Raw genomic sequence first — 290 nt, 5'->3', positions numbered from 1 at the left:
TAACGATGGCAACGTTCTGGATAACGCTCTCCTTACCACCTATTGGAAAATCGTCACATTCGTTACGATGCAACGTCGTTTTTCTCATCCAGATTTCATTTCTTTTTTGCTATAGCTATAAAAACTTAACATTCTCCAACAGAGCCCATATTGTCGAACAATATTCTGTATAGAATGTGCTTTTTGCTTTTCTGTTTGAGTAAGAAACGTTTGTTTTTGTGTTGGGTGGGTGTGAAGTTTTTGGGAAAATTCTGAAAATGGCTGGTAAGGAGAGGGTTAATACTCATAAA

The sequence above is a fragment of the Berghia stephanieae genome, chromosome 9 (assembly GCF_034508935.2).
Source record: "Berghia stephanieae isolate SIO BIC M18660-M18661 chromosome 9, UCSD_Bste_1.3, whole genome shotgun sequence".
Classification (NCBI taxonomy): Eukaryota; Metazoa; Mollusca; class Gastropoda; order Nudibranchia; family Aeolidiidae; genus Berghia; species Berghia stephanieae.
Note: the sequence above shows the minus strand (reverse complement) of the source record.